General features: G+C 35.7%; 1 protein-coding gene across 1 annotated transcript in view; it reads right to left on the reverse strand.

Moving 5' to 3' along the window:
• LOC150093146 (uncharacterized) overlaps positions 1-7,103 on the reverse strand; it is a 339,961-nt gene extending 332,858 nt beyond the window's left edge. Inside the window, exon 1 of the mRNA XM_090414162.1 lies at positions 7,023-7,103. The gene's annotated coding sequence lies outside the window, so the exon portion shown is untranslated. The remainder of the gene's footprint in view (positions 1-7,022) is intronic.
• Positions 7,104-10,003: the final 2,900 nt, after the last annotated feature.

Raw genomic sequence — 10,003 nt, forward strand, 5'->3', positions numbered from 1 at the left:
TCCTTTATGCAATGGAACTATTTCTCCTCTTTCTACCCTTTTGGGACTTAAAGACACTGCCAATTCCCTAGTACCTCTTGTAATACTTGAGCAGATAGATATACCATAGATTCCCATATAGCTGTATTCACATTAAGGCTCTGTAATAGCCTATGCATCTCCAGTTCATCTATCTCTATTTCCACATCAGTCCTTGCCTCTGTCTCTCTCTCTCGTTACTACAATATCTCCACCTGGATGATATGCCTTTGCAAAGTGATCACTTAGTAATTCAACTATTTCATCTGCTTCAGTTGCCTTCCTACCATCAGTATTCATCAGAATTATTCTTTGATAAACATTCCTCCTTTTACTTGCTACATACCAAAAGAACCCTTCAGGATTATTTTTGGCCTGTATCGCTAATTTCCTTTCATACTCTGATTTCGTCTTCTTTACCATACTGGTCATCATTCAGGCCTATGCTTTGTAGAGCTCATGTGCCTGATGTAGCACATTTGTATCATGGGTGGGCTAAAGATTTTTTTGTCATTTTTTAATCATTATTATTAATCATTTTTATTTTATTTTATTTTTTGTAATTTTATTTATTTTTTACATAATCTGGAAACTCTGCTCTAAAGACTAAAAGAACTTTTTCAAGCCACTTCAGGTCTCCAATAAGTGGAGTGATAATTTCATACCAAGCAATGAAATTCACCTCCCACCTAAAAAATAAAAAAAATCACAGAGAACCATGCCCACAACAAGATTTGAGCCCACAGATATGCTAAACCACCCTACCAAACCCAGATGGTGATATTTATTGGATTTAACACAGATGTCACATTTATCACAGCATCTTTTAAAGTAAAACTTTTGGTATTATTCACTTTAGAAAACGACAAAATTTCTACAACTTGGTCATGACTGCTGAAATCATTTTCATGTCCCCCTTCCATGTTTTTATAAAATCTAGAGAAAAGAGAAAGGATGATGGAAGCCAGTTTAGAGCACCAATGGAAAGCTACAACAAAGGCATAAATCAAATACAGAAGGCTTATAAGAAAGTGGCTAGACTATGCCAGTGTGTGTGTGTGAGAGAGAGAGAGTTAATTTATCAATCATTCAGACAGCATCAAGAACATTTAGGAAGATTTGTGAAGCCCCACATCAGATGTGAAAATAGTGTTCTAAGGTTGGGAAGATTTGCAATATACCTGTACACCTTAGTAACTAAGTAGTAGAGGCATAGGTGGTGTTCTTGAGCAGAAAAGGACACCAAGTTTTTGGAAGGCTGAGCCTTCACAATACATCTTACATCCCTAAGTATAGCTATAGATGTAGATCTGATTAAACTGCATGAAAACTAGATAATTGTATTTCAGCTGTATACAACTAAAATGCAATTATTCTGAACATCACTTGGCAAAGAAAAAACTCAAATGTTTACTGTTTACTGCCGGTTATGTTTTTTTTTTTTTTTTTTACCTTTGAGTAGTAATAAAGTGCAAATGAATACATATACTATGCAACTTTTGTACTGTGTTTATACATTGTTGCATATTCAAAAGGAATTTAAAATAATTTCAAGTATTTACAGCCTCTGTACTTCTTTCAGTATAGACGAAGCCTTTTGGAAAGATTCTGGTTCGAATCTTATCTAGGATGCAAATGACCTTTATCAGGGCTTTTCAACTGAAGGTGATTTAGAACTCAGGTTTTTTTATCCTGTAAATACATATCTACAGACAAAATACTTATCAGACAAGAAAGGCAATGGGAGAACACCTTGTTCTATAATTATTCCCTAGTAAAGTAGCATTGCCATCCCAGTGAGGAGAGAAGAAGTAATTTTCTATTAATCACTAACTGAATAAGTTCAAAGTGCAAATTGTGACATCAAGAATTTTGTTCATTTTTTTTATTTTGATTTACCAGTGAAATGTATGATCTTTTTTTTTTTTTTATTTTTTATTTTCCTCTGTTACTGGAAGCTACTAAATAATATTTTGCTGAATGCCACTAAAATCACTGGCTTGGCTGGCTGAATGGTTAGTGTATCCACCTCCAACCAACAGGTTCAAATCCTGACATGGGCATGGATGTTTATGACTGTCTTTAGAGAGATGAATTTCATCACCCAGTTTGAGACCACTGCCCTATTTATTGGAAGCCTGAGGCGACTGGAAAAAGTTTCATGTTTGGTCTAGAGCTAAGTTTCTGAACAATGTAAAAAGTAAATAATATAGAAAAAAAAAAAATTTTTGGTCGATTTGTAGAGCCTCTGCTACTAATGGCTCATGCAAAAGCAAAAAGTTAAGCAAGTCTGAGCACGGTCAGTAGTTGGAAGGGATCAAACGTTCGATGCTGTTGGCACACTCTCCCTCGATGAGTCTTTGGACTCCTCGGAGGTGTCACATAATAATAATAATAATTATATATATATATATATTAAAGATACCAAGCAATTTTATAAACTTGGTTTTAATCCTTTTTCCCAAGTAAGCAAACACACAAGTAAGTAAAGTTTGCACTTGAACATAGTTCAGATCTGAGGCAACTCGTGGTAAAGATGGAGTAAGCTCTGATCACTTTCCTTAGTATTTCCCCTAATGCAAAGCACATCCCCTTGTGGAAATGTATGATGCTATACATTAAAGGCAAAGGCCACTACCCAGACCGGTTTCGCCCTTTATTGAGGTCTCGTCAGTGGGAGCCAGACCCAAAAATGACAAGGCTGAAGTAATGCAGAATATATAAAAAAAATCCTTGATCCACCCATGATATGAATGTACTATAAGTTTAAAAACTTTTTGGGGATAGGAACCACATAAAAAAAGTAGGTTCTTCCAGAAAGTGCAACTTCCCCCACCCCCATATTGTTGCAGTAACAGAAAAATGCAATGATATAAAAATGTATGAATGGCATGTTAAAATGGTATTGATTTCAACTATGTCAAAATCAATAATAAAATGATTACTAATAACAATTCATCACTAATAGACTAATATCAGGAATGAATCAATATTCATTGCTAATCTGAAACATTACCTCCAGCTATGCATTATTATTATCATCATCGTCATCAGAGACTTCTAAGGAGTCAACGACTCATTGAGGGAGGCCATACACCAGTTGTCATAACTCTGAAACCTCTTCCCACTACATGCACTCACCACTTCAACAGATGGACTAAGAGTATGTGCATTGCAGACTCTCAATTTGTCATGATCTACATTCCATAATCTCAATATAATATTTGTAATTGCCCACTGTTCCATTATTCAAATCATTTTGTAAGTACTGTACGATTAGTAAAGTATTTATATTAGTAATTAGTAATGTATCGTTATTAGTAAACATATTCACTTTATTATTGATTTTGACATAGTTGAAATCAATAAAATCAGTAGAATCCCTGATTGCTCTGCCTATTTTTGCATCATCAGTAAACAGTTAAACATCTTGTCAGGTCTTTCCCAATATCACTAATGTATATATTGTATATTGAGGTGCAGGAGGAGAGTGCTTTCCAAATACTGAGTACTCTGGATGTCAGTAAAGCTGTGGGACTGGATGGTATTTCACCACAAGTTTTGAGAGAATGTGCTAAAGAACTGACAGCTCCTTTGACCTGGCTTTTAATGAAAGTCTGGCAATGGAAGAGGTGCCCAGGGAATGGAAGGAAGGTAAGACAGTGTCATTGCATAAGGGCGGTAGCAGACTGGAAGTGTCTAATTATAGGCCAGTTTGTGTGTCATCAGTAGTTGTTAAGATCTTGAAGAAATTAGTGAGGGACCGTACACTGCATTGGGCAGATGATGGTTATGTTATCTGTGAGAGTCAACATGGATTTGTGAAGGGGTGCTCTTGTTTTAGTAATATGCTAGCTTTTTATAATAAAGTTACAAGAGCAGTAGATGAGGGAAAGGCATGTACTGCCATTTTCTTGGACTTAGTGAAGGCATTTGACAGGGTGCCACATGATAAGCTGATATTTAAATTGCAACACATGGGTCTGGATGTCAGGTTGGTCAACTGGATTCAGGATTGGCTGCTCGATAGGTATCAGAGTTGTGTATAGTGGGGCAGTTTCAAGGAGGCAGAGAGTTACAAGTGGGGTCCCACAGGGCTCAGTACTAGGACCTATACTGTTTAACCTTTATATCAATGACATTGTCAGTAGATTGCAGGGGGAATATTCAGTTGTTTGCAAATGATGCTAAGCTGGGAAGGGTTATTAGTAATAGTGCAGATGTGGTAGCCCTACAAGAGGATTTGAATAAGTTAGACAGATGGGCAAATGAATGGGGGTATCGGTTTAATGCAGGAAAATGTGAGGTTTTGAGGTTTGGGACACATCGATGGGATGCTACATACTCTATTGGAGGAGCTATACTGGAGAAAGTAGGGGGGACAAGAGATCTGGGATTGATAGAAACCTGAAATTTAGGGGACATATTGCAAAGGTGGTGAAGGTAACACAGAGGATTGCTGCTATAATGAGAAGGACACTGACCTGCAGAGATAAAACAGTTATCATTCCATTGTATAAGACTCTAATCAGACCACACTATTGTTCTAAGATTTGGTCCCCAGGATTTGAAGGGGATAAATTAACTGTGGAAAGGGTACAAAGGCGGATAACAAAGATGGTTTCAGGACTGTACAATGTTAGTTATGAGGATCGGCTGAGGGAATGTGGACTGCAGAGTTTGGTGGATAGAAGAAGGAGAGGTTATATGATTGAGACTTTTAAACTGTTGAGAGGCAGTTACAGGGTAGACATTGGAGAGTTCCTTCACTTGGTTGAACATCGGGAAGGAGTGATGACAAGGGGCCATCCCTGGACGTTACTAAAGGAAACTGTGAGTAAGAGGGTGAGGAGTGGTTGAACCATGGAATGCATTGCCTGATAGAGTGGGTCGGTCTCACCACTAACCTGCAGAGAGAACTCTGCAGGTCAGTGGTGAGAGCGAGAACGGTCAATGAGTTTAAGGAGTAGTATGATAGACATTGTGTTTTCTACGAAGGACCTCTCGTGATGAGTCTTTTGACTCCATAGAGGCCTGAATAATAATAATAATAATATTGTATAATAATGGCCCTCAGACTGATCCCTAAGGAACACCGCTGGTCACTTAAATCTGGCAGCACACCCACCATATACCACTTGCTGATGCCCATCTATCAAGTACCCACTTATCCATGTCAATAGTTTATAATATAATCCTATATTCTCCAGTTCATACTAAGTTTTTCGTGTGATATCCTATCAAATGCCTTAGCAAAGTCCACTGTTCCCTCTAAGTTGTGTATGTGTGAGTGCACATGCTGGTCAGAAAAGGAGCAGATGCACCTAGTAACTGTATGCACAAAATTTTTGCTTTCGGTATTCCTAATTTACAGTTAATAATTTTGGAACATAATATAAAAATGAATTATATGATAAATCATACTTGTCACTTATTTTATTTAATAGTTTCTCCAATGTCTTCAGTCCAATATTATTCTAACCCATTCACTTTTAGCCTGTGCTTTGTGGGAAAACTAACACTGACATCGGCAATTTGCAGAGGCATATTTGTTTACAGTGTGTCTACTTTCAAGATAGCACTTGAACTCAAGAAAACAATGATGGATTTTTGTAGCTATGTGGATTTAAATTAATTTAGTGCTCACAATTTTACAAGTTACAGCTAGATGAAAACAGGGCAAGATTAATATGAGAAATATTACATTAACACAAACATTGGGTCTGAGACTGAAAATTTGTGCACATTGGCCAGCAAAAATCAGAGAGAACACCGGAAAAGTCTAACAGCATCATAGTGTATACACTCCTTTTATTCAATTCAGCCATAACATCGGGATAAAATATGAGCAAACTGCTAAAAACACAACTTCCCTTTAGTGTACCCATGCTGTTCTTAGCAAAGTATAGCTTGTCTGTCAACACATTTCTGTATGTGAGTTCTGACCAACTTCTCTAAAATCTTCACTGCCACTTCAGAGATACTGACAGATTGCTGGTTAGACACACTGGTGTTTTTGCACCACCCTTGTCTAATCGAACTATCATATATTCTTTCCATTCTTGTGCAATGTTTTCTTAGAGACTCGAGTTTATGCAAACATGTCAAGGTCCAAGTCCCACATATATATATATATATATATATACACCTACATACATACATACAGAAGTTAATTTCATGTTACTTAGTTGCATTTGTCACTAATTGTGAGGATATGCTTATTTTTTGCATAAAATAAAAATTATATGGAAGAAAAAAAAATAAAAATTTTGTTATTAAAAAATTAATAACAAAAAATTACAGAAACTAATTTCATGTCTTCCAGTTGCTTTAAAAAAAAAAAACTAATTGTGGAGTGGAGATGTGTCATGGGGCCTATCAATATCTGTGTAAAAATTATAAACTAATTTGGTGAAGAGTTTACACATTTTTTTGAATGTCCGATACGAGAATATACTTTATGTATGGTACTGATTTTGGTGTAAAGGTTATTCCTCTCCTCTCAGAGTCGGTAAAACATTATGATAACACTATCTCATTCTTATTTCATGCGACCACCACTGGTTTCTATGCTGTTATGTCATATTTAAATGAATGAAACAACGAGTATAACTTTTTGTGTGTGTGCGTGTTTTATTTGGCAAAATGATCGAAAGAGATTTTATGCCCTAAGTAACATACTAACATTCCGTCATTTTTCCCTCAGAACTGAAAAATATTTCAGTGCCAGGAAACACTTTTAATGCAAAAAGAAATACCTGGAGCTATGCATTTTTCAAAAAAAGATGCTGCATCATTCTATTAAAGTACAAATAATATGCATGTATTCACTTTTCTATACGAAATTTTGTGCCTGGATTGTCTGAAATGTTATACATGCTCCGTTAACTTGCCACCGACTAGTGATTTGTGGTCATGACAACTTTTTAAGAATCATAACATGTACAGCTGTGATAAAATATTATACATATATACTGCTATGCAGGACTAACTAACTAACATACCTGTTTAAATAATCAACCTTTTTTCCCATTTAAATAAATAACTGTTATCCGTTACAAGAGATAAAAACTTTCGTTACACTGATTGAGCGCCATATTCGCATGGATTTGTATACAAACAGCGGCTCCTGACGGTCAATGGTTTCAGTGGGGATTCTCAAAACTGAACAACCCAACGGAGATAACTTCCGATAAATAAGTCTTAATCCACTTATCATTAAAGTACTGTACAGATTAACAATATGCAATAGTTTTGTATATTACACTAAATTATACTTGTCACTACAAAACTGTTGACATCTTCTGAGTGTACATCCAGAATTAGCTGAGCTGCAAATCTGTCTCAGAAGCAAGATTTTCTTTGTGGTATTTTTTGAAATTAAACTTGTTGATGAGATTAGAGCAAGCAGATTGAGATGGCTTGGACATGTGAAAAGTATGGGTGAGGAGAGAATGGCTAAAGAATCATTCAAAATGAAGCCTGATGGAAAGCTACCCAGAAGTAGACAGCGGATGCGTTTACATTCTGAAATAATGTGGGTTCTACGGTCGATTTTTTTGAGCCGCTTTCCCCCAGAGATTAAATCGTAAACCGGTCGAAGACACGCTTAGAAAAAGTTCCTCCAGTTGGCGACTAGACTTGAACTTAAATCTAGCTTCGGACAGCCAAGCGCAGAGGATGCAAGCGCCACTTCCACTGAACTACACAGGCAGAAGATAAGCATAAAAAAGCACACCAGAAAAACTTTTGGATCTTGTTGTTCTTTATAACTAAGTGAAAATTGGTTTCCAAATATAATGTTTTATTAAGAAGCACTTAAAAAAAAAAACTAGAATTTTCTTAGGATATCTACCAATGCAATTCATCAATCTATGTCATGTTATGAGATTTCCTGCACCCCCTTCCCAATATATCGCCTAGGAGTGGAGTGATAGTTTTTCTATAGAGGAGTTAGATTCCTTATTAATATTTCCCAAATTCCACGGATACTAGCCATAGTGGAAGAAATTAATTTAACTATAAATTGAAGATTGTTCATTTAAAGTCTACACCAAATCAGTTTACTAACAAAACAATAGCTACTGAAATTTATGCCGCAACTTTCATGAACAGTGTGTTGAAATGTTCGGAATGTAAGCCTCACACTCTAAAATTTCGCGAAGATTTTGTTGTCGACAGAAATAAACTTTGTTTGCTTATAGCAGCAAGTATAGAATAAACACTTAAAAGTAATATATAATTACTTATATATGTATCTATTTTTTTTTCGAGAATTTATATACATATATATTTTTTTTCCTCGAGAATTTATATATTTTTTTTTTTTTTTTCGAGAATTTATATATATATATTTTTTTTTCGAGAATTTATATATATATATATATAAAGGTTTAATGACTATTACCGAGAGAAAAGATGACAAGATATATTTAACAAGATACTACTAGTTTATAGTTTCGTTACATGAACATCCTCAGGTATCATAATCAAAGAAGTATATAAAAAATTACAGAGACTTAAAATTGTAATAACAGAACAAGTATAAAAAACAGTAGCGTGTTTGAAAAAAATGCAAGTATGAGTTCCAAACAAACGAATACTACGCGCTGTCGCGAGTGCGCCAGTACTGAACAGAAGCAACGTGTGCGTCAGAGAGATTGTAACTCAGGCTGTTGTTGATATGAGAGGAATCTAGAGAAATTTCCTTAGATTCAACAATCTTTCTTTCGAGTTCATCGTAGCACACATGGATGTTAGCAGTTTGAGTCCAGTTTACAATGTGCTGGCGGCCTTCGTCTGAGTTAGCTGAAAAGAGAACGTGGCTAGAGAGAGTGCTAGCTCTAGTCCTGTTATTGGAGATATCTCTACGGTGTTCATCCAAACGTAGAAGGATGGATTTAGCAGTCTGTCCATAGTATGGCTTTCCGCAATCACACAAAATTTTATATACCTCTTTGATTATGATACCTGAGGATGTTCATGTAACGAAACTAGTAAACTAGTAGTATCTTGTTAAATATATCTTGTCATCTTTTCTCTCGGTAATAGTCATTAAACCTTTTTTTATAATATTCCAACCGAGTAAAAATGAATTTTGAATATATATATATATATAAATTCTCGAAAAAGGTCTAAATTTTGTATTGGCACCAAAATGCATTCCTAAAGAACTACTATTAACTAAGATGGAGAAAGCAGCTTCGCTACTTCCTACCGCAGACGGAGTTTACTTCGCATAGAAGCAATTCTTGCAATCAACAATGCAAAACCTCCTTCTGATAATATATCCCCTGGTGAGAGACTTGCAATTAAGAATCTAAAAATTAACAAGGACATCGTCATCTTAAAAGCTGATAAGGGGAATGCAACTGTAGTTCTAGATAAAATAGACTACCGAGAAAAAATCTTAACATTGTTAGAGTCAGATAGTTATTCGGAAATTGAGAGGGATCCCACAAGAGAAAAACACAATAGATCCAATAATCTCCTACAAAAGACCACAGAAATTCCACGAAATACATGGCTTTCCATCCATTCTTTACACCCTCTCATTCCAAGGTTATATGGTCTCCCTAAGGTACACAAAGAAAACTATACACTGAGACCAATAGTAGACAGTATTGACTCACCCGCATACAGGTTATCCAAATATCTGGCGTCATCGTTAAAAGCTTATGCGGGAAAATCGTCTTATATTAAAAGATCAACAAATTTTTTCTCTAAAATCAAGGACTTAAAACTCAAATCTTCTGACATCATTGTGAGCTTTTATGTGATAGCACACTTTACCAACATTTCGACACAGGAAGTTCTCCATATTTTAAAGAACAAAATTTCAAATAAAATGTTCTCTCTGCTATCTCACTGTGTAAACGCTGGCTATTTTGAATTCGAGGGTAAACTTTATAAACAGGTCAAAGGATTAGCTATGGGAAGCACCCCTCTCTCCTATATTAGCCAACATTTTTAGAGGATTTTGAAC

The sequence above is a fragment of the Typopeltis vanoorti genome, chromosome 24 (assembly GCF_054136105.1).
Source record: "Typopeltis vanoorti isolate ZY-2024b chromosome 24, IOZ_Tvanoo_1.0, whole genome shotgun sequence".
NCBI lineage: Eukaryota > Metazoa > Arthropoda > Arachnida > Uropygi > Thelyphonidae > Typopeltis > Typopeltis vanoorti.